Source organism: Coturnix japonica, chromosome 2 (genome assembly GCF_054131305.1).
Source record: "Coturnix japonica strain WE chromosome 2, WE-NBRP24, whole genome shotgun sequence".
In the NCBI taxonomy this organism is placed as follows: domain Eukaryota; kingdom Metazoa; phylum Chordata; class Aves; order Galliformes; family Phasianidae; genus Coturnix; species Coturnix japonica.
This window is the reverse complement of record NC_140664.1, coordinates 104,999,595-105,022,431: the sequence shown is the minus strand read 5'-3', so window position 1 is coordinate 105,022,431 and position 22,837 is coordinate 104,999,595. Positions and strand designations below refer to the sequence as shown.

The following is a 22,837-nucleotide window of genomic DNA, read 5'->3' as shown; positions in this document are numbered from 1 at the left end:
TTTCCATGCCTAAATATGAAAAATACTGGAATTAGTACTTTCATAAACCAAAATGTACTGTTTGGGGAATCTGATAATGTAGGATGGAATTGAAGTATTTTCTCCAATATGTAGAACAGTAAAACTGCAGGTTGTACTGGCAAGGTAGTTAAGAAGTTAAAAGTAGCATTGCGTGCAGTAATTAAGGTCTTAATGCAACATACAGATACAAGAACAGAGGCGGAAGGACCAGCGTTCATCCTAAAATGTTAAGTTATTAATTTCAACAAAATTTAAGGAAATGGAGAGTAAGGGATAAGAGGCTGACTTACATTGGGTATTTTTTGAAGATGAAGAATTAAAAAATATAATATCCTGTGACTAAAAGGGGAAAATAATCTTGGTGTTTTGTTTCCACTATTTATGGAAAGGGATTAATTTCTGCTGTACGTTCTGCAGTTTCCAGTATTTTCATCCTCCCATGTTTATTCAAAACTCTTATACATATTAGTATGACTTCATTTTCCTCAAATACTAATATGAAATCAAAATACGGTGTGTGTCCCAAAGACTTATATTCCAACTTGACATACAGCACATGTTAAGATGATGTTTTTTCAAGTTAAGCATATGCTTAAGTTGCTCTCAGCAGTGATGTTCCTCTGAGCTGTAACTTAGACCCCAGAGTACTTTCTTAAGTTACAGCCTCATCAAGCCGAATGCTATCTGCTATTTTTAATGGTGCTCCACATGTGGATATAATGCTGCCTCCAATCTTAAATCCCTTTTAATTACTGCTCCTTCACTTGTTTTCTTGTTTCCTGGCATGGTGGAAATCCAAGTGAAATGAAGTCCAGGCAGGCTTAAGTGTTCATCTTAACTATTCATCTTAGCTTTCATTATTGTTATGTTTATGCAGAGTTTTATTAGACTCATGGGATCAAAATGTATTCCCTTAGTTTTACAAAAAATGAATAGCCTTTGTACGTCCTTCACATTTAAAGTAAACAGAGCGAGTTTTTTAAAGTGTTTTTTTCAACAACTAAAACACTGTCTCATATTCCACATATAAATCATAATTTCATTATCAACAGAGTGAGGTCCAAAGCAATATATACGTATAGCTGAATGATGAGAGTGGCGTTCGTGTGTAAAATGTATTCCCTTGCCCAAGCAAACACTTCATAACAACTTGTGTGAAAAGGTGTATTTAAAAAACGAAGACTTAAAGCATGTTCCTTATAAATTACATGGAATGCAGTTTTTGTAAAATATGAAGCTTACTGGATATGATCCAGAGCAGCTGAACTATGTTAAAAGGCATAATAAACAGTCATAGCTTTGCATGCAGTTATTTAATTGGCAAATAGATTTTTCTATCACTGTCACTGGCAATAGCAGCCATTTGATACCTGGGCTTGGATTAAATGTTTCATCAGTAGTGCCTATTTAAGGATCTTTATGGAACAACAAGTTAGTCCCCTGGGCAAGCCCATGTCAACTGCAATAAAGAGATCCACACAGTGAACGAGATGTATTTTTGCAGGATTTACAGGGAGGCTGAGATTCTCTTTTCTGTCTCAATGCTTTCAAGGGCTGCTTCCCATTTTGTTTAAGAATGGTGTCTGTTGATGGCAAATAGTGAATACCGGGCATTGCATATCCAAAGGATTTTACTATTTTCTTGTGCAAATGGATTTATGAGCGGTTATCGTCTTTCTGCAAATAGGTGAGTCTCCGATACAAACAGATGTTGCAGGATTTAGGTTGGTTTGATATTCCAGCAAATATACTGCATCTCGACTAAACCCACTGGTAATCCAAGAAACTGTTGGGTTTTTTCCCTCCCTCATTCTGAAAAAAAATCCCCCAAAAGCCCCCAAGATCATCCCCCTCTCACTCCTAATGCCGGGAAAATGTAATGTCTGTGGATTTCAAAATTGCTTTACTTTATTTAGTTCACAGTCTTGCTCCCGGGGTGCTCATAAGATCTGTGCATGTAGTTAATCCTTGCTGCAATATTTTATAATTGGTGCATATAATGTGTACATTTGTCATTTTATAGCGTAATGGTTGGATTTAAAAGCATTTTTAAAGTTAATTTTGAATGTGCATTTATGTTTGTCGTGGAACCTGAATCTGTGCTTCTTAGCAGTTAGATTAATTTTTCCCTGTTGATTTTAATTTCAGCCTTTTGTTTTAATATTTGTCTTGCAGAGATTCTTAAAAAAAAAAAAAAAAAAAGTGAAAATGTCTATAGCTAGATTGCACCTTTTATTTGTTTTCATGTCTGTGTAAGCATGTGAGGCATGAATTTATATCTCAGCTGTTCATTGGCATCTTTTTGATCTGAACTGATGATACTGTGTCTAACCTCCTTAGCTACGTTACTGCTTTCTAAGGTTGAAAAGTGGAGAGCGAATGCCTCTGAGGTTGAATTAAATGAGCCATTTGCAACAGATGCAAACTCCGGTGAATAAGCATCTCTCAGGCTCACTTGAAATGGTTCAAACTTTTGTTCACTCGCTGTTCTCCAGTGGGAAGCAAAATGTGAATATTACCATTATTTAAAGAATTGTTTCCAGGATTCTGGCGAGAATTCGACTTGTACAAGTACACACACTTGGCAGCTGGTGTTCTGAAGTAGTTTTATTATATATGGATATATACTCACACATGCATATAATGTTTTTGTGTATATATTCATACACTTTGTATATTTTGATACATATTCATATATCAATTAGTGTTTTTCTCGTTCTCTTTGTTTTTACTTAGCCTCTCCACTGAGTTTTTTCACTGTGTTTTAATCATACATAGGCAAAGCAAATCCCTCAGGTAAGTAACTTGTAAAGATAGAGTTTCAGAGTCAGATCCCTTTGTACAAGGTTTTCTGCACCCACTGGTATTACAAAAATGCTTCTAAGCAGTCATGTTTTATTTTCCACCCCTAGAAGCTATTTAGAGTATTGTCACTGTAAAAAGAGTATACCCCTAAATGTGCACTTAGAGTTGTTCCTGTATGATTTTCTCTATGCAAAGGGAAGCAAGTGAGCAGGTGCACCTCCTTCTCTCCCCTTAGCTCATCTTGGTCCCCATTACTCCCTGCATCATCTTGAAGAACCGACAGGCAGTATTAACTCAAATCATGCATATAGGATATATGGTCATGTGTTTAGATGATTAATGTAGTGCTGTTCTGACTTTCATAGTTTACTTCATGTGTGGTTCTCTTTGTGCTATACTTTGCAGTAAATAATATGTGTTTTCATGATAGAAACATTGCCTGTAAAACACATCTTTCTGTCCCGCTTAGGGACCACAAACTGGAAAGACCTCTAAAGAAGGAGTTAGTTTTTATGTAGGACCTACAAAGATGAATTCCCTTCATGCCTGCAGAACTGCCATTGTGACTGTAGTTGTGGAAGATGAGCAACAGCTGGTGTGGCAGTTAAACAGAACCGAACCAATTGTTTCTGGTTTGATCCCAAAGTGCAAACACACCCGGTAAGAAAGCTGTTACTCTGTCCTCAAAATCAAGTGCTCAGGGCCCTGTCCTCCTAGAGGCATGGAGGGAATCATCAAACTCATCAGCTACTGGATAGACTGGAGGTAGAGGTCACTTTGTTTATTGATAAATCGTCAAAAATAATGCATGGAAAAAAGGCGCTTGTGGCTAATTGATGCGTGTCTGTGTTCTTCAAACCTCAGATTTCTTTGCCTTTATGATTCTGTGGTGATTGGTTCAAGTTGGAAGAGGTTTGTGTTACAGCAAGAATGTTTTTAGAGCCAAGCTGTTTTAGGCTTTGAACATCTCTGAAGACGTTTGCAGTCACAGAAGAAATAATACCAAGTCCTTGTCATAATGACCAAAAAGATCTGTCCTGTCTGTTATTCCTTACCAAGCATGCACATCCGCCATTGCTCTGTACGCTCCCCTGTAGATTGGTCGTGCCTTCCTCTGTGCCTGGGGGAGGCCTGAGCTGCATATCAATGTATGTGATAGTTCAGCCTTGTAACCTGGAGCGTGATGACTGCTAATGTGTTTGTTGGGGAGGTTTTTCTGCTTGTACAGATTAATGATCCGATTCGGAAGCTGCTCTACATGCTGGACTCCTGCTGATTTCTGTTTGTGCAGAGCTGCTATGGAAGCTAACTTTGAGCATATATCCTGGCATAATTTATTCAGGGTCCAGCCCTAGTGCCTTGTTGGATTTCAAATAATAAACTGGCCCTTGCACAAAATCTCACTGTCTCTCTCTTCTTGAAGCAAAACATTTTCTTGCCTGCTGGAGGAGCTGTGTCTTGAGCTTTGGGAGCATGGATAGACACCCCTGCAGAGACCTGGTCCTGCCCATGGAGCTTGTTGCATTGACATAGAGGTGGGGGCTAAGCACTGGCTTCTCTGTAGGCTGTTGTGTTACAAAACAGGGTACTTATGGTATTTTTAAGAAAATTCTGGCATTTCCTCTGTAAATTTATTACAGCTTTAATTTGAATAGGAGTTCACGTCAGATGCATGGCCTTGCTTTAATTTTCAATAAAACGGAGTTCACTCTTGGCTAGATGAAGAGTAGTATGAATTTTATGTAGGCACCATGCTGTGGATCTGGCAATACTCATCACTCTGAATTTCCTTGATACTCAGCAACTGAGGGGCCTGTTCCCCATGTTGAGGCCTCCATTTTCCACCCAGCTGGCTGTTGGTGAGCTGCCTTGTATATCCCCTTGGCTTTCAGGGGCAGTCATGTGATGGGTCACTTCTGCTTGAGGAAACAGTAGTCCTGCCTGTAGATGAACCATGAGTAGCTGTGCATGTGTTGACTCTTCATCTGCATCTTCTAGGGCTTCTCTATCCAATCCCATCCTCAGCTATATGTAGGTGTCCGAGTGTCTGAGTTCCATACCACTCTGTGACTTAGTGTACAATTTTTACTGTCAAAAATCCTGATTTTCTGTCTTGTAGAAGTAATAGTAATACTGAAGATTGTTAGAAATTTAGTTTTCTAAGAATTTAAAGATGCTATTTCTAAGCAAGTTGAACTACAATATATTTCAACTTAAATCTTTTCTGGCTTCTAGCCAGGACACTCTTGAGGAAGAATTCTTCCTCACAGAAGGTGGTTGTTTGAAGTGCCTGGGAGATTTGTAACGTTAGAAGTAGCCAAGGTGAGGATGGATTAGTAGGCAGAGTGCAGGTGTGTGTTAAATGCAATTTATCACATGGATACCACCCCAAGGTATGTGGGTAGATGGATGGGTTGAGAGATGCCTACCTAAAGCTTTAGCTTGCTCAGTCAACACTTAATTCAGTAGATTTTCACAGTTCTCACTGCTTCTAACAGCATTAGCGGGGTCATAGTTTCACACAGATTAGCTATTCTTGAACAGTTTTTCCATTGTGTTAGGTGCAGGCAAGTTTCTCTACAGGCTCATTCAAGCATGCATGCCTTTTCTTCCCTTCTAGTTTTTGCAAGCAACATTCCTTTTGTGAGCGCTGAAAGGTTATCACTGCCTGGTAGTATTGTGATTTCTCATACGGGATTTCAGAAAGAGACATGGACAACCTTGTGCTCCATGCATACATTTATTGAGAAAACTTATGCTGTGAAAATCCTAGTGTGTTTACATTACCATTTTCCAGCAGCACAATTAGGTTTGGATTTTATGTGTTTATTAGTGTAACTGTTGAAACTTCAGTAGGTTTATTTGTCATGAAGTCCTTAAGACTGAGATATCTGATCTTGTGACTTGCTTTTGGCTTTGTACTGTCTCCCAAGAATATTTTTTTGCTTTATCAGCAGACACTTCAAAGTCAGTATCTTTTCAGATGTGAGAAGTAACAGCAATAAACCGTATTAGCAAATGCTCCAACAAGCTTCTTCTGTTTCCTTAAACTTTATGCTTAATAGTTGCTAATAAATAATCACTTTTCATCAAAATAATTGGTAAAGAACAGTGGTTTTTAAGACTTCAGTGCGCTAAAACTGCATGGGTCTGCTCGGTCAACTGTATTATAGATAGTGTTTGTCTGCAAAATGAAATTAAACAAGAAGAGTTCAAATATGAGTTGAAAATACAGAGAAAGTCTAAAGAAAAGTGACTGTGATTTTGAAATGACACTGTGTCCTCTTGGTTATTGATGGGTCTTGTTTAATGCCAATAGAAAAGCTTCACTGTGTGTAGCTGGTCTGAGATTTTACTGTAATGGGTGTGGTTACAGAGATCTGATATTTTACTTTGATACCTGAAACCAGAAGAAAAAATGTGGTTTCTTTTTCAGTTGCCATGTAGAATCTACCTCTGTTCTTTTCCAAAGTTCATTTCATCCCTCAGAGCAGAGTTGAAAAATCAAATACCAAATCTGATACGCTTGCATTCCATGTGGAAAAGAAAGCTTGGATCTGGAGTAGTTTCTGCCTCTGAATAAATAGAGCCTACTTTTCAAACAAACCCGTGCTGATTAATAATGCATTTCTATATTCTTCCAAAGTAAATTTTGCATAAGGCCTATGAGAAAACACATGAAACTTAGTGATCCAAAGAGAGTTTTAATTTTAGTTAATGTGAACTTGGAATGTAGGGAGTTGGTGCTGTACTAGAACAGTAAAGAATCTGCATCTGCTGCTGTATATGGGAACTGCTGCTTTTTGCACAACTTTTGTTTGGTTCATTTTTGCTCTTCCAAGAAAATAAATGAAGCCCAAATCTTCAGTTCTTCTTTTTCTTTTCTTCCTAAGCAATACACCTTTTGTATGAAAAGAAAAAAATACGATATTTATTTTTCCAAACAATAAGCCATGAATGTGTGTTGTTTAAGATACATTGTCAAAGTGCATTTCTCTTTGTACCAGCATATTTCTTGAGCCAGACACAAAGCCCGTGCAAGCAAATGGGCATGGGTTAGGGCTTAGGCATTGTGGGAATACTGAGTTATGATGGTCTCCATTGGGAACTTACATGTCTGCTGAAATTCTGTACTTTGAGCACAGTGTTGTCGTTGGCTCCATAGAGTCCTGATTTTGTTTCTTTGGATGTAGGCATGCATCCACTATGAGAATGCAGTGGAAAGGAAAGTGAGTTCAGATGAGTGAGATAATGTGGTGACAGCATTGGGGTAGTAGGAAGAAAAAGGAGTACTTTGAAGCAGATGTAAACAGTTAAAAATGAATACATTTGCACATTGTGATTTTTCACGGTTGGTCTGATGATAAGAATGCTAAATGCAGTACATGGTGGTCATTTCTTTTAATGCTTGCAGCACTGGCCTTAGCAGAAGTGAGGAATTGTTTTGCAACTCTTTGTACAGCAGTTTGTCAAGCTTGACCATGCTTTGTGTTTATCCAGGAATTATTGCAGTGTAACAAAAGGTGAAATTTTTGTTATGATGTGTAATCAGTTCATCTGGTGGCTGGTGGCTCAAGCTATGCAGAGGCGCAGTTAAGACATTGCTTTCCTCGTGTCTGTTCGCATTAGTTGTACATCCAGCTGCTTTGCTTCAGCTAGTGCCCAGTTCTGCTGCGCGCAAAACAGTAAATCATGGCTAATACACAGCAATTTGTTAATGTGACGACGTACAGAAATATAACAGTATATATAGGGCTATGGTTTTTACATGGTAATGAGCTCTCCACTCGGTTCCTTATTGTATAATTCTTCCCTATTGCCTTTCTTTGATGGAAGTGCTCGGTTCGCAGCTTCTACTGTGTGGAAGGTCCCCATGGAGACCACACGCTGCCTGCACCTCCTTTTTTTTTAGCTAATAAGAGCCTAGGTGTTGCAGAGGCTTCTCTGAGATATGTTGTAAGTTGCCACTGAAATGGATACTTGGCTAGATTAACTACTGTAAAAAAATAGTGGAAGAATGAGAAGAGAGACCTATTTATGATACTGTGAGATTTACCAGCATACTTCAAAGAAATATATTTTTGCCTGGTGAGGATGCTGTCTGTCCTATTTGCATTATTTTTCTTCCTGCCTAGAATTGCTTTCTTTTGTTAAAGAAGGATGCTGTACCTGCATTATTGACTGGTGAGGTATCCAAGTGCTAAGTTTGCAGTTTCTATGAGAGCTGTTTGGTGCTGATTACATCCAGTTCAATCTGTTTTGTAACTTTGTCTCCTTTCCTATTTGTATGCCTTTATTTATAAATATCTTTTTTGTACTCCTTTTGTATTCCTGGCTCATAAAATCACAGCCAGAAGTACAAGCTTTATGACTATAAAACAAGTCATGCCTACCTCGTAGACTGTGTCATCTGCTGTGATGTTGTATTCTATGTATTATCAATTTTACTGTAAGAGGAAAATTAGAGCATGCATTTTCCACATGAAGAAATCAAATGTAATCTAAATGCAAACCACAGGTTTTATTGCACAGTAATATTTGATAGCACTGCTATTACTAATCCCAGCATGACAAGAAACACAGCATAGTTATGAAGTTCACAGCACTCATTTTTTAATGGTCTTCTTTTGGTTAGGAAAGCTGCAAAGCCAGGATGGATTATTCACTGGTTGTAGTCTCAGACTTGAAGAAATGTTATACCGTATGTTTTACCAACAATTTCAGGTATGAGGAGAATAGGTATGCCTCATAATTTCCGTGAAAACATTACATAGTAAAATTACAGTGAGATAAATAGAGTATATTCTGTATTATAAGTACTTTTGTTTCTAATAGCATATTCCATTGGAAATATCACTTTTTTATGTATTTAACGTTTTAACAACAATAATCAAAGAAATAAAAGACAAACTGTTGCATTACAGTAGGCCGCACACACCTCCCAGGTGTGAAGCACACTGATACTTGCCTGGTAGGTTATACAAAGCAATTAAGATGAAAGTGAATGGGCCTCTTTCAGTGCCCTTGCTAAATGTGTCACTTTATTGAAGCAGGGAATGTTTTTAGTCAGGTTGAGTAGAAGTGCCAGTGCTGACTATGTCATGCAGTGACCTAGGAGTATTAGACAAGCATGCTGTTCGGGAGTATTGGGTACTAACTGGTGCTGTCCAGCTCAGATTATATTGTGCTTTCTTGAGATGTGTAAATTTTCCATGACATCTACTGAACATTGAATATCTGGGCATGCAGCCTGCAAAGGCTAAGTTGGGCATAGCTGTGATTAGATCAGTTGCAATTAAAAGGGCATTTAGTTCTTAAGTTTTCTTAAGTTTTCTGTTTCATTCCCAGAAGAACGCTTGCTTTGTGTAGTTTTTCTCCTAGTGTATTGTCTTCTCATTGAGTCTGTCTATACTTTCTGTAGTATATATATAACTGTATGTATATATATGTAGAAAACTGAATTAATCCAGCTTTGGGGAAAAGTACACAACCCATGTATATAGTAGGCCAGGCTACATAATTATAATAGTCTTTTGCTGAACAATGTATAGGAAATGTTAGCTATCCCACAGTTATAGTGCCTTTCCATCTAGTTAGCGTTTTCTTGCCTTTTCATTACTCAGTTTCTGTCTGGACATCCAGTCATGTTCTTGTTAAAGGGATATTAGCAAGATACCTGGAAGGAATTGGCTTGCTTAAACGATATACACTGTAATTTAAGATAAAATAAATCAAATTCAGAAGTAATATCACTGGTACTTATGTACATGCTACTTTGTGTTTGATCATATCTCCTTGGTTCAGTGTTATTTATTGTTGGTGATCATGTTTTGTCTGTTTTATCTCATTTTCTCTGCCAGCAGTTTTGCCTCTGTCCACATTCAGTTGTCTCAATTAATAATGCTTTTAGTTCATTGATTTTATATTCCAGGTGGCTGAACTAAAGCTGGCCAACTTACTTTGTACAGTTTTCCTAAATTCTACTTTTAGGCATTCTTTTCTTCTTCTGAAAGGGAACTAAAAAACTTGAATTACCTCTGATAACAGCATCTCATTGGAAGACAAAGAGATTTTTTGAGAATTAAGTAAGTTCTATTCATTCCATTAGAACTCCTTCTACTTCCAAAAGAGCTCTTCATTTTTAAGTAAGCTGTGGTTGTGTCTTGCTCTTTTGGATGCAATTATAAAACTTGCATTTTGATCGTACTGATAAAGCTGAAATGATGAATTGCAGTCTTTTTGTCTTTTTATTTTTCTTTTTTGTTAGCTTGTATTATTAGCGTTCCAGATTAAACCAGAGAAAACTGAGACCATGTGTGCATGATTTGTGTGTTCTGTGTGATGAGCGTAAGCTACACTGTGGATTTTAGGTCTTCCTTAGATGGCTTTTTTGTTTGTTCCTGGAAAGTTGAGATTTCTAAAATATTTCATAAGAGGCTGCTAAAAATGCTGCTGTAGACATCATCAGGTAGAGCACCACCTCCAGTGATTCCCTGGGTTACTCTTTAGTCATGGCAACCTCTACTTCCCCTAAATATGCTTTCAGTTTGAAAAGTCAGCTGACCATGCAGCTTGATTTGTACCCTTCTGTACTCGTTTTTATTGGCATATCCTGAAATATATTACCTTCATATTGACCTTGTGGTGGTAGGCAATTGTGGGAGCGGGTCCCTAGACCCTGAGAAAGTAAGGTAAAATGCGCACATTTACTAGTTATGCTGATTTTCAATGTGATTTATTTTATCTGAAGTTATGTTATATAATGTTGTTCAATTAACTCAAGGCATATTTTCAGAGCCATCATCTCTTTTACAAAGCGTAGAGATAACTACTTGTGCTTTAACTTTTCAGTTGTCTTCTGTCACCTTCAAAGACAATTTTGCCTAATCTGGGCTTGTGTAGTCTTTTTTTTTTTCTTTTTCTTTTTTTTTATTTAACAGTTCTATGTATTCTGGGTCTCTTGGATTAAAGGGAGAAGAGAACAGAGCATTTGGCAATGTCATAATACCAATCTTTATTTCATTTCATGATTAACATTTTGAAGATAAGTTCAGCGGGCGGTGATTGGAATCAGCTGAGGATGTCCGGGGTACAAGAGGAAGCAATGCTTGATTATAGCAGTTTACAGTTTTACAGTTAAAGATATGAAAAAAACACAAATAGTACCTTTGGGATATGAAATATAATGGAAGTGTGGTTATTAAAAACTAGATATAATGTACACTAGTTATTACCTATTACTGTAAATCACCATTAGATGGAAGAAACATATCAGACAGATAAAGTAGCCCTCTTGGAATATGCTGCCTTATTTTTCAGTGGATTTTTTTTTTTTTTTTTTCTTCTTAGGCATTGAATTGATTTGGGGTGTGGAATTCATTTAGGAGCAGGTATATTGCCCTTTTCTAAATGGCTATTGAAATGAAGTTGTTATCTGTTCTAAACTGTAAGGCATGCTTCCCAGTACCCCCAGGAAAACTGCTTAAAGAAGCAATTGTGTGGACCAAATACTAATAGATATTAGTTAATGATGTTGCTGGCCTTCACTTTTTCACTTATCTTCAAATGGATGTGCATGTTGATCTTCATTTCACAAATGGAAAAACTGAGTCATGCAGAGTTCATATGACTTTCCTGAAGTCACTAGCAATTCACTGTCAGATCTGAAGATAGAACATATGCCTTATGTGGTTATGTATGCTTTCACAGTGTGTAACTAAGTCCTTTTGGTTTGCTAATGCTTTTCAAAGAGATAAACGACTTTACAACTTTCTAAGTGACAGAAGTTTCCGTGATACCTGCTGGAACCCTGTCCATCATCAAAAACCTTGCTTTTACTGACGCTCTGATCAGTTGGGGGTCTTGATGTTCCAATTTCTGTTGTGAGTGAAAGTGGATGAAAGCTAAGTCTGGTTCATATTAAACATAGGTATTAGAATCATGTCAGTGCCATCGCTGTCTTCCATTTTCCTATGGGTTACCTGACAGAAGTCTTAGAGTCTACAATGTGATGTTTGTCCCATGGATTAGGGAGGACAAGGCTAGCATAAGTAGAGCACCCAATTTCAGCCAGTGACTTTACATAAATCTGTTGTGACTCCAGCTTCATAGTGATGCTCACAGTCAGCTATTATGTCAAGAGTTTTCTTTGATCTGCTAAGTAAATACACATTAATTAGATTAATTAAAGAAGATAATTAGAGGCAAAGATCAAGAAAATGTTGGCAATCCTAGCAAGCGCAGCAATAATTTTTTACAGTATTATCAGCTGGAGAAGGAAGATTCTAGGAACAAAGATGCACAAAACAGGAAAAATGAAATGCATCTGTTGTGGGTGAGACTGGTCTAACAGCCAAATGCCCACCCAGCTGCTCACTCACTCATTTCTCCTGTGAGACAGGTGGAAAAAAGAGGGGAGGTGAGAAGACTCATGGTTTGAGATTATTATAGCCATAAATTTTTGAGTTTGAGGCTATGAGGTTAGTGGGATACATAAGCAAGGATCGGATTTCTTCCAAATGCTCTGAGTTTGCTCATATAACCATGGGAAAATGCATGCTCCAAGGACATGAAGTGTGTAAAACACAGCTATTTGCACACAGGTTTTCATGTCAGACTTCTCTTTGTGGCCCAGATCTCGGATCACTATAGAGTAGACAAGAATGTAGGAAAGAAGCCATTGGGCCTTGGTTATGAAGGAACAGACTGGGCTCTGTACCTCACCACTGTGTGAAAAGTCCCCTTACCTGTATTAATAGCAAGGTCATTTGTAACATCCTTCTTAATAAAGTATGTTTCATTAAGCATGTTTTCTGTTTCAGTCTGAGTTTTCTGGGAGTAGGTCATCTGCTGGATTATGGACTCTCCAAAGTCCCTTGGCTTTGGGCACTCCAGTAATTTTACTGTTTGCTTACTTTTGTGCCTTTGTTTCTAAACACAGTAGTCTTTATGTCTGGCGTGTATAATGTGCCTGCTCAGAGAGGTTGTGGAGTCTCCTCTGGAGATATTCATAACTCGCCTGAATGTTTTCTTCTGCAGCCTACTCTGGGTTACATTCTTTAGCAGGGAGGGTTGGACTAGATGGTCTCCAGAAGTCCCTTCCAACTTCTGTGTCTCTGTGACAAACAGCAGTGCACAAAGAGGAGCCATTCATGGCACGGAAATGGGGCAGAAAGCATTGAGTGAGTTGAACAGGAACAAATTGCCCACGATGACTGGAGTACACTCTAGGAGTACACTCTAGGAGTCTCTGGGAAGTGAATAAGAAAATGGCAAGATCAGAATCTCTCTGAAATGTCATATGATGTAATGGTGGAAGAACTGTGGGTGGCTGGAGAGAGACTAGGTTTGGAGAGTACTGGGTTTTATTGTCAAGTGAGGGAGTACTCGTTTCTAAGAAGAAAGGCAAAGGTGAAATTGGTAGAGACATTTTAATTAGTTTATGTGCCAGTGGAGTTTTTGTTTGTTTGTAATGAATATCTTATTCATGACATGGTTATAGAAAGGCCAGTGTTTGGGCAGCTAGCGAGAGAAAGCAGTGGAAAAACCCTATTACTTATTTCAAGGCACTTACTTAATTAAAATACAAAACAGGCAATATGGTCTCTGGATTTATTTTTCCCATGTAGTCTGTAAGCAATAAGCTGAAACTGCAGAACAGAGAAGTGCACTTGTACCTCTTGTCAAGACCTTTGAGCTTCTTCGTTTTCTCTGAGATAGAAGTAATTCAGATCCAATGGTATGATGCTGTGAGCCTGTTGTCTGGTAGTGGAAGTGACTAACCACAGCTAGGAATAACCTCCCTTGGGTAGTCCTTAAATCCCACTGGGGATAATCAGTCTTGAAGTTCATTAGCCCGCCAGTGCCTCTTTTCATGTCTTTTTGAGGTGAGATGCAGGCATAGGTTCCTCTTTCCTCATTAACACCTAAGAAAGTTAGAGCTGTTTGCCTATTCTCTGAAATATGGTGATATTCTTATGCAGAGAATATCTGCTCTGTAAGTCAAACAGTTTTTCCTGCTGTACAACCCTATGAGCTATTTCATTTCAGTTTTTCTTAAGTTTTCTTTGTTGAACTCTCTTCATGGAAGCTGCAGTTGCAAGGATTACTTAACTGGGTGTTTGCAGCTCTGGTTCATACCAGCTGTTGGTAGCAGAACAAGGTTACAGCAAGAGCGTATGGATCAGCACTGGCCGTCCCTCCCTGTCCTCCCCTCCTTCCCCAGCTCCATGGCATGGCTTTCCAGACAAGCTCACCTCTTAAAAGTAATACAAACAATGATAGTTGCTGCATTATGGCTCTAAATGTTTATCTTGTAATTAACAGATCCAAAAAAAAGTTTCATTAGTTAGTAGGTTCAAAATAAATATTAAATCAACATTTAAAATTGAAAATAAATAACTTATTATTATTATTTTTTTTAACCCATAGCTCTGTTTGCCTTGGTGAAATGTAAAATATTTCCATCCTGTAAACAAACCATAAAACATTTAGACTTTCTGCAATTATTTTGTGGCCTGTATTTATAATAGAAGAACCCAGAGCTTCTTTTAAAGTCTGAGAAAAAGCTGTTCCTGGCTGAACACTTCTGAAATGGATTTGTATAAAATCCATTTCTCCATAAACAATTAATTAAAACGCAGTGCAACCAGTCTGTAAAGGAACTCTTGGGACACTTGGAAGCATGTGGTTGTGATATAAACTGAGGCTAAAATGGTGGATTCACCGTGTCTGAGGAACTAAACTCTCTTGTGAAACAGCGTGTGTTCTAAAGATGTATGCAAGGTCAAATCTGTCTTGGAGGACTGCATGAGGCCTGTGGCTTCAGGTGTGTTTTTAGAGGCCTGCCCCCACTCCCTGCAGCTGCTGCCTGCTCTGGGGCTGTAGGGCCCTGCGGGCAGGCACAGCTTGTCACTGTATGCTGGAGGTCACTGAATTATAGAATAGCTTAGGTTGGAGAGGACCTTAAAATTATCGAGTTCCAACCCTCCTGCTTTGGGCAGGGACACCTCCCAGCAGATCATGCTGCCCAAGGCCCCATCCAACCCAGCCCTGAGTGCCTCCAGGGATGGGGCACCCACAGCATCTCTGGGCAGCTGTGCCAAGGCCTCACTGTCCTCTGAGTAAGAAATTTCCTCCTATAGACTGGCTTTGGTTTCTCAGCAGATTTTCACCAAGGCAGTTTGGTGCTCTGGAGAAAGGAGGCCATGAGGAGAAAGGAGATGTATCATGGAGCTTTTCATCAGCCTAATTCTGCCAACTGGATTCTGGAAGCTGCCTAAACTATGAGCAAAAGTGTGTGCTGAATGAATGCGTTTCTTAAGGTTGCAGCTATGTTTGGCTGTCAGTCACTGCTGGGTTTCTTAATATCCTTATGTTAATTGCTGTAAAAAAACAACTGTTATTATCAGAGGAGACGGGATTAAACAGTCACAGAAGGGCGAGTGTCTTCAAAAGCTGTGTGCTGGAAGTAAATGTATGGCTTCCAGAAGTTATCCTTCCTGAACTGTGGCACAAACAGAGGAGTGCGTGTCATTGTCTCTCTGTAACATTTCACATGTTTTTAGGTACTGGTTTCCATTAATGAGCTTTTGTATTCTCTCTGCTAATTTGATGTATGTTTTTCTCTATCCTTTTGATTGTGAATTCAAGCTTGTAGGGGGGACTTATGCTGGTTTTACTGTTAGCTGCTGAAACGATACTGTTCAGAAAACCTGCAGGGTTTGTTGATTACTTTTGGTTTTATGTTAGGTTTTTTTTTCTCTTTGTTTATTTATTTTTTTTTCAGCTTTGTACTCCTTGCTGTATTTGACTTCTTCATAGGAAAAATTATGGGAAAAGTGATTTTAATGTTTGCTGAAAGACCTTATTCCTGCTTGGGCTGTGAACTCTGACTCAGCGCAGCCACTGTAAGGGTGAGGTGGCTAATGTTTAATCAAGAGGCCCTTTGTTTAAAATACTGATTGTCCTTTGAAATGCAGAAGGCTTTAATCAACACAAAAATCTTCCCAAAATTCCAGATGAGCTTACAGCTCCCAAAACCCAGCGTTCCCTGTCACCTCCCTACATCTCCTTGTGCTCTGGTCCTCAGAACCACCCAGCCAGTTTGACGCAGTGCCCTGCAGCACCCAAGGCACAAAATCCCCATCCCCTTTCTTTCACAGACCCATACAGAAAGCCTGAGGTGTGTACTGAAATCAAGCCACTTTTCTACTGCATACTTTCTTTTTTTTCCTTCTTTTTTTTGTGAGTGTGTGTGAAGAAAGGAGGTCTATAAGAAGGCTTAACAATGCGCTTACTGTTCTGTCAGAGGCTGCCTGACTACATCTTGTTTTATTTGGCCATCGCTGAATGGCAGTTTCATTTATGTTTTGGATGTTTGGCAGATATTTTATCTTTGTCAAACTTCACTTTTCACATTTGTTTAGATTACGTGTCACAACGCTTTTCATTTTTTCAGACTGAGGATTTCAGTTGGCCTGATGTTACTCAGAAGTGGACGGTGTTTCTGGCATTTTGAGCTTGCCTCTAACATGTCGTCCCTCTGAGTTGCCCCAGTGTAGTCTGTTGATTCATACTCACTTTTTCACACCTTTCCCTTTGCTGGGAATAATATTACTATTCTGAGCCTCTGACTGCATTGATGGTGACATAAAAATCTCCTAAATCCTGTGAATAATAGCAAGAGATTATAGCAACATGTGTGAAAAATTGAATTCATCCATTTTGTTGCTTGCCTTGTCCATAAGACATAATCATGCTGCATGTGTTTGGAGATTAGGAGCATCTTTCCTCACCATTCTGCCTGAGAGGTGATAGTGTTTACTTTTAGTATCTGTGAGGAAGTTCTTCAGATGTTCAGCAGTGCTTATCTGAGCCATCACTCCCTGAAAACACCAGGAGCCTGAGCCATGGGTTCCTTACACAATGTTTTGCCAGATGCTTTCAGCTCCACGGTATCTCTTTGATATTTGTGTGGGGCAGATCATATAAGAACATGAGCTTGGTCACAGACCTGTGCAATGCCTCTTTTCTGCCTGTGCAATGTAACCTTTGCGTTCATTTGATTTGGAAGGAATTATGGTGGGAGAAGAGGAAAATACCACAAAGGCTCCCAGGTTCTTTATCAGTTATTTCTGTTCATGAATTCAGCCTTCAGTCCAAATCTTAAGTAATGACCAGATTCTTACAGTTTCTGCCTTGCCTTTTGGCTCTCTATAAATGGAACTGAATGGGAGAAACTGAATGGGAGAATGGAATTTAAAAATGAGATTGGGAAACTTGAGGTATGATATTCACGTTATCCTGATAAGAAATAAAAACATATTTTCCCACGTAGCCATTCTACAGGTGTTCTGCCACAACTGATTTCAAAGGGCTGATTTGCTCACACTAGTCTTATTCACAGCAATAGCAAATTGCCATCATCCAACTGTATGAATTAATGCACTTTTCAAATAAGTTTTGAAATTTGGAGGTCATATTACTGAGTAGCAAATGCTTTGCTTCAACAAAGAACAGTTTACCAAAAGTAATGTAATTGCTGAAATAGTTTAGATTAATCCTTGCCCAGGTTCTGTTCATTTCCATGCTTAAGCTGACTTGGGCATCAAGACATATGGACATAAAATGCGTGAAGAAATTAACAAAAATTGCCAATGTTCAGCCTTCTCCAAAATCAGGAGCCTGCGGATTTCAGGCGGCATGGATGTACCACAAGTGAACCTAAAGCCACCCAGAGGTCAGGCAGTGGGGCAGGCTCTCTGAGGACTCCTCATCCCTGCTGCCCTCAGCCACCCCATTAGCTGCTTCCTGCAGACCAGTGGAGAGGGTGGCAAGCAGACTGGTAATGGCTTGGTGTTTACAGAGCGTAAGTGTTTAAGTGCAGAGTTTAGGCAGCTTGGGTCCATGCTGTTCCTCTTCTGCCTTCATTTGTAACCTGGCACAGTGTTTGTCTGGGGAGTTAATGGAATTCTCTTTGTAGTGTTTGTCTGTCAGCTGCCATTATTAATTGATGCAATTGTTTCTTTGCTAATATTTACTTAGGATTTTAGCATGGAAGTGACTATACATATACAGATAATTCTAGTGCAGTCTTAGAAGGAAGTCAGTGCCTTAATCAGAGAAAGGACTTGCTACTCTTGACTTGTTATTCAAGAACTGGGATTTTTATGTGTTTTTTTTTCTGCCCTGAAAAGTGTTTACCCTGAAATCTAAGGAAGTTGTTAACTAGGTGGGTAACATTTGAAGAAATATTTACAAGCAATTAAGATGGACGAATGAATTTGACAAAGAAACTAATATTTATCCTGAAGGAAACCTGACACATCCGAGAGAGAGGGAGGAAGAGGTAATGTGGAGATACTTCTGCCTTCTCAAACCATCTCTTGTGCTTCTGAAGAGCCACTGCAGTGTGCTCTGTTGAGGAGGAACTGAGTACCAGAGACTTTTGAAGAAAGTGAGTTATTTACACTTAACTTCTCTTTACCGTGCTGCACTAGATCCTATAGCTACACAGAACCATGCAGGGAAAATGGGAATGATTTAAAAACAGCAGAATATTATTTTAAGCAGTGCATTGGTTATGTTGGAAAGTCAGAGCCTCTGTATTTTTAAGGATTAAAAACATGCGGAATTGAGATGCAGAAGATATCCACAATGCTTGAGTATTATTTAGCGTTATTCGTATTATTTGGTCTAGTAAAAACAAACAAAAAGACTGAGAGGAGATCTCTTGTTACAGAGTATAAGCCATCCAGTAGATGGGAGCTGGAAAGAAATTTTATGGGAAAGTTTTTCTGTAATTGCTTTCCTAGAGATTTCTTCATCCTTTCCCCAAAGCATTTGATACTGGCTGCTGTCAAATGAGAGGTTACTGAGCTAAATGGACTATTAATCTGACCCAGTACAGCAATTCCTGTGTTCCTGTGTTTACAAGCAGACTTTGTCTGCTGAGGGTTGTCTCCCTGGAATAAACCATCCATTGGAGGCTAAGGAAAGGGAACTGCCCAGAAGCTTTTATGCTGTTGCTATGTAATTTTGTATGTTGTTTTGAAAAAGGGTATCCTTGATTTTTTTTTTTTTTTTTTTTTTTTTTTTTTTTTTTCCTTTTATGTGTGTGCATGTTTTAAATTACAAAATTTAGCTTTCTCTTTAAAGGTTTTGCTATTCAGTAATATTCAACATGGAGTAATGTTGCTATTTAGAATTATGTGCTTTTAAGAATTGAGGGACAAGGTATCCTTGGTGGGATGGTGTTGACTGGTTGCTCTCATCACTAATTGCCAGACGTTCTAGCAGCTCTTTTTTTTCCTCACAAGTAGAGAGAGGAAAGTGTGCTCTTGTTGGCGGTGGTGTTCAGTGTAGGCTATGTTCCATTGAACCCAACTTTCTACCTTCATCCATTTTTAATAGAGGGCATTTTGTATTGCTTGTCCCAAAGAGGTTCAGTGAGTGGCCTGCCTTTACAGTGAGGTACATCAGGTGCAGTTGTAATGCTGGGGAATGGCGTGTGTGGAGTCGCTGTGCAAATCTTACATTGGATTTCCTTATTTTCTTAAGGCTTAGCAATGTACAAGGCAGTCAAGCTGTTTAATTCAGATCTTTTTAGCACGTCAAACAATATTGTCTCATGTAGATAACTTTCAGTTCTTTTTACTGCTCTAAGAGGTACATGAGAGACATAGGATACAAGTGTGCTTTGTTTCACCCAGAAAAATGTGAACTTCATATGGGGAGAATGTGTTTCATTTCCTTACCATGTGTCAACAACTGAATCCTAAACCTGTGTTTATCAGATGCAGAACTGTTTCTGAAGGATTATCACTAAATCAAATGCTAGACTGGAATTTAAGGTCTTGCTAAAGTATTTCTCAAATTTTCTTATTCTTCTTACAGGCCATTTGGTCTTTGATGCTGAGATCTGGCATTCAGCGGCTCTATTTCTGACTTCATCTTTGTACAAGAAAATAAATATTTCTCCTTTTCAAAACCTTTATACTCTGATAGTGAAGACAATACACCCAACTTGTTGGTTGTATTTTATTTTTGTTGTTGTTTTTTGCTTTTCTTTTTTTTTAAGGCTCATCATTATTGTGCAAATGCATGCAGAAAAAGAAATTGTCTTAGCTCACACATGGTAAAATCAGTGTAACCAAATTACTGTAGCTATAAAATGTGTTAAAAGAAGGAGATCCTATTGCTTTCTGTAACATGTAGCCTCCCATTATTATTTTAGGAGCATGTCTCTTCATCTGGTTAATATATGCTAAAAGTTAAGGCACGTGCCTTTGACAAAGGAAGAGTTAGAGCGGTTACATGAATATGAGGCCTAACCTGTGTCATAAATGTGACAATTCATACAAAGGGATGACTTAGAAGGTGTGTTTTTTTTTCTCAAATTCCTAAATCTCAATCTTATCTCTCAGTACATTAGAACAAATCAACATTTTTCTTGGAACCTTCCTTTCATTTGGAACCTTCCTTTCATGTGTCACTCGGATGGGTATGTTGCTTGTAATACATCCTTGAATTTCTTAGTATTGCACACGGTTTAGTTGCTTTCATTTTAAGTAATTACTTTAAGTAGACTGGAGTGTCTTTTCAGATCACTGTCGCTGTTCCTCTCTGATTGCACACATGAGCTTTGTATTCAGGAAAAGAGTCTTCACGTCTGTCATCAAAGTGCGCCATAAGGACCATACCCTGCATGCTTGTTTTTCACAGAATCATAAAATCATTAAGGTTGGAAAAGACCTGTAAGGTGATCTAGTCCAACCATCCACCTACCACCGATACTGCCTACTAAACCATGTTCCTGAGTCCACATCTACGTGTTTCTTCAACACTTTCAGGGACGGTGACTCTCCTTGCATTTTTGCTCTCTTTGCTGTCTGCTTGGGCACAAGGCACAGTGTAGCTCCCTTCTCACCAGTGCAGAGTGCCCACAATCATGGACTTCACGTTTGGAAACAGAAAACTTCTTCTTTGGATCTGTATGAGCAAAGTATCCACCAGAACCACTGCTTATATAAAGCAAGCTGGAGATCTTATAGAACTTAGTTCTATGCAGTTAGAGTAACAGTGGGCATACTAGGGATGTGGCTGAACCAACAGTGATCATCTGTGACTGGACACAGTGCTTGAGGATTTGTTGGCCTGATAATAATCACAAGTGGATTCTGGATGGCTTTGTCTTACTTGCAAAGGTCTTTCTCTTTTTTCTCTTCCTCTTCCTCTTCTTTTTTCTCTTTTTATCTTTTTCTGGTAAGGGAGTAACCTATTTTCTCAGTCAGTGAATGCAGCTTTTGAAGAAACTTCAGGTGCTGTTAGGAAGGTGCTCCCTGCTGTGACATGTCTGCTTTGACATTCCTAGTTCAAAGATACGCTCTACTTGGCCACTGGTATTTGCATGGTTAAGTCAGATTGTCTTATCAGCCTTGGGCACCCAGCTGTGCTTCCCAGCTCCACAGCCTCTGCTGTGTCCTTTGCAGTATGCAAGACTGCTAGACCCTGGCTTGTGAGTGCTGCTGTCCTGAAAATCTTGTGGGGAGAGCCTTGATAAGGTCACTCTGGCAGAGAGCTGCTGCAGGGGGAGGGTGATGACCAGACAGGGCATAAGGTGGTATGGAAAGCGTACCTGTCTGGCTGCGGTACAGAGGATAGCCTGAGGTCTGAACAAGAGTAGCAGTCAGCATCATATACAGCAGGCTGGTGCTGCACCATGTGGCAAGCATGAAGGAGAGATGCAGCAGGGATTGTAGTGTTCATACCAGCAGGTGGGTTTTGCAGAGTGCTCTTTGCCAGCCTCCACCTGTGACAGGTAGGATGCTCCTTTCTTTTCTCAGGAGCATCACCTGGTTTTCCAACCTGAACATGACAGAGTGGGGAAGCTGCCCAACCATTTCCCATTTTACTGAGCTATAGATTTATTATTCCCAGGAGAACCCTTAGAACTGCATTCCATATTACCAACAAAGCACTGTCATCCCTTGACAACAGTAGCCACGTTTTCACATCTTGCCTGGCACAATGTAGCCTTTTGGTCCATGGCTGGGTCCCATGGTGACACTGCAGTAAGAGTTCCTGAAACTCATACACTAAGGCACTACTGCATTCACTTACAGGAGGAATAGTTCCACGTTTCATTTTCACGCATGAGGACTGGCAGCTTCAGATCTCCTGCCATTCAGACCTAAAATCCAAGTTATGGTTTGATAGTTAGGAAATGCAGGAAAATGTGGGCCTAAGCTTTGCTTCAGCTGCAGTTCCTCATGGCGTAATTATTACAGTTAACTTCTTGAATGCTTTCAGAATTAATGATTTTTAATACATTACTTAGCCAGTCAAGCTGAAAGATCAGTGTTCCAGATGTACTGGGAGGCTAAGTGCTGCCCTGTTGAGTCTTTGATTTGGGCTGAGGTTAAACTGATTATGGCTAAATGGCTTTAAAATGACAGTAGGTTTGGTCGGATCTAAATTCCGCATGGTGGCATATTACTAGACTGCATCCCTAAGAGTCTACATGGAACTTCTTCATCTGCACTGAATATGAAGTAATTCAGGCTAGTGTACTTACCAGTGGAAAGCTGCCTAGCAGCTAGCAGTGGAAAGATGCTTTCAGAAGTGAGCAACTGCTGTGAATTCACACTCTTTTTCTGCAAGAATACCTTTGCTCTGTGTTTGAAGTACTGCTTTACACTGGTGGTGGTGGCATGTATGACAAAAGTCTTCTTGACTTTTTTTGGTGCTTAGGCTCCTGCATGGTTGCTTTTGAAAGTGAAAAGTAAGGTCATAGTTCACATTGGTCTTTCTCATAATGTTATCCATCTGTCCAGCACCTCTCTCAGAATAATTCTGGGACATAGATCTTCTAAATGTGTTAGGATGTGGAAAAGATGTGCTGTTTTTGTGGCTACCATGATTGATTGTTGCACCTCTGTCCTTATGACCTGACTGATAAGATTTTGCAACATTTTCAAGTGATTCAGATGACAAATCCAAAAGTGCTTAC

At 39.2% G+C, this 22,837-nt stretch overlaps 1 protein-coding gene across 13 annotated transcripts in view; it reads left to right on the top strand.

Moving 5' to 3' along the window:
- Window positions 1–22,837, top strand: part of RARB (retinoic acid receptor beta) — a 322,222-nt gene that overhangs the window by 92,600 nt on the left and 206,785 nt on the right. The window contains exon 1 of one of the 13 annotated variants that reach the window (XM_085538371.1): window positions 1,504–1,708. The exons of 11 other annotated variants lie outside the window; for them this stretch is intronic. The gene's annotated coding sequence lies outside the window, so the exon portion shown is untranslated. Of the gene's footprint in view, window positions 1–1,503; window positions 1,709–18,145; window positions 18,284–22,837 lie in introns of those variants that run through there. One more of the 13 variants, XM_085538373.1, reaches the window with a different exon arrangement.